The sequence below is a fragment of the Panthera uncia genome, chromosome E1 (genome assembly GCF_023721935.1).
Source record: "Panthera uncia isolate 11264 chromosome E1, Puncia_PCG_1.0, whole genome shotgun sequence".
Taxonomy (NCBI): domain Eukaryota; kingdom Metazoa; phylum Chordata; class Mammalia; order Carnivora; family Felidae; genus Panthera; species Panthera uncia.
The window spans coordinates 58,525,352-58,527,365 of record NC_064814.1 but is presented as its reverse complement, the minus strand read 5'-3'; the positions used below and the strand labels follow the sequence as shown (position 1 = coordinate 58,527,365).

Here is a 2,014-nt window from a genome sequence, read left to right as displayed (position 1 = left end):
GGGCTGGCGGTCCGGGGGGGCCGCGGCCGGACCGCCCTGCCCGCGCGGCGCCCCGGCCGGCGGGGTCGTGGGGTGGGGGCGGGGAGGGCCGGGGACGGCGGGCCCCGGAGGAGGTCCCGGGGTCCCGGGGCCGAGCCCCGAGCCACCTACCCCGTGGGGCCGCGACTCATGGCCTGCGCGGCGGGCGGCTCGCGCGCCGGCGTCTCCCAGAGCCGCCCCAGCCTCGGCGCCCGCGCCCCCGACCCCACCCCTCCCCGCCCCCAAAACGCGCGGGGCTCCGGGCCCGCGCACCTGCCCCACACGCCGCTCCCCAAAGTTGGCCCCGGAGCGGGGGCGAGGGGCCCGGATCCACCCCGCCACGGGAGAGGCGCGGGCTCGCCTGCGTGCACAGGGGACTCCATGGTGGCCCGCGGCTGCAGGTCCGCCTGCTTATTTTAAAACACACGTAAAGAATAATAAGCTCGGGGTTTCTGGGAATCTTGCTTCCTAGGGTGGGAGGTGTGTGCTGCTGCCGAGATTTACGAATTAAAAATGCTTCTACAACAAAGGAGACTGGGGCATGGAACAGGTTGGAGCCACCAGTGAACGTGACATCCGCAGACACGTCCAGATCCAAATGCAAGAATGGGCAGAAGACGGGGTCGTGTAAAAATTCTCGACAACCGTTGATAAAACCCTTGCATTAACTTTGTTACCGGCTGCAGTGTGAAATGTCAACCACAGAACTGAGGACCCTAAAAATGTGCGCAAGCCCGAGAAGCAGATCCGCTCAAAAACTGAGCCAGGATCAGGTAGCATCACATTATAAGCCCCAAAAGGGTCAGTAATGTGTACCTGTGATAAAGCAAGAAAGATGAAAATTAGATTCCTCAACAGGTGATGATGCTATGTCCAAACTGTTTGACATCCTCAACAAAGCTGCTGAGAATGGAAACGCTTCGTTCAAAAGGGAAAAGACAGCAAGGCATCCAGGCTATGGGTGAAATACAGGAATAGGGACAATGGTCTCTCACTGAAACATTTAGAAAAGAGTAAAAATCATAGCAAAAAATCATAGTAACACCTCCCACTGCTCCGATGTATTGTCACAAAATGATCTGTGCCAGTTTTCATCTGCTGGAATTGGTCTTACAAATTATTTGAATTTAAGGAATGACAGTTAAGAAAACAAATACAAAAAAAAAAAAACAAAAACAAAAACAAAACCTCTGCCAAAGAATAAAACCATACAGGGCAAACACCCAAACTTTTTAGAGGACTTCACTGCACAGCACTTAAGGCGACCTATTTCTCAACCTATCGTTGGTACTTAAGAAAACTAGGAATACCCCAAAGGGCCTTTCTCTGGGTTATAATGCGGAGAAACCTACTCCCAGGGACCTTTTATCCCCAAAACTACCCACAGTCAAGCCAGGCAGGACCCACGCAGGGCATACACCGGCCACAACACAACAGACTTGCCTGTGTGCCTGGCTGAATACAGGGAAGACCTGAACGCAGAAGGACACGGCTTCTCGGAACCAAAAGGATATTGACACATTTCAGAGTTTTCCCCTACAGGAAAAGGAAACCACGGGGATGGAATCCTTTGACCGAAAACCTCCAACGCTACTTCCTGACCGTTCGCAGAGGTGGAATCACCTCAAGCGAAAAATCCCGACTCGACACCGTTTTGTCAGGCTTCGGGAAGGAAAAAGCAAAACCCTCCCTCCCGGGCCGACTTCTGGCTGCACACAAAGAGCGCTGTCACCGCGCCACTCCTCGGTCCGGACTCTGCCGGGCCACCCCGACGGAGTACCGCGTGCGTAAGCACCGACGCGAGGGCACAGGCCGCTTCTCCCGCAGCCCCGCTCCACCTGGGGCCCGGGCCTCGCCATGACAGGCGGTCGGGGCGGCCCACCCCTCCCGAACCCCGGCCCCCGGTCACCTTCTTCATCAACGCCTCGCAGCGGCCTGGCTTCGCGGGCTCCCCGGGGGCCTCCCGGGCGCCCGCAGAACCGGCCGGGCCGGGCAG

At 57.5% G+C, this 2,014-nt stretch overlaps 1 protein-coding gene across 1 annotated transcript in view; it reads right to left on the bottom strand.

The window, feature by feature from the left end:
* Positions 1–2,014, bottom strand: part of CRAMP1 (cramped chromatin regulator homolog 1) — a 57,295-nt gene extending 55,281 nt beyond the window's left edge. Inside the window, exon 1 of the mRNA XM_049637244.1 lies at positions 1,928–2,014. The gene's annotated coding sequence lies outside the window, so the exon portion shown is untranslated. The remainder of the gene's footprint in view (positions 1–1,927) is intronic.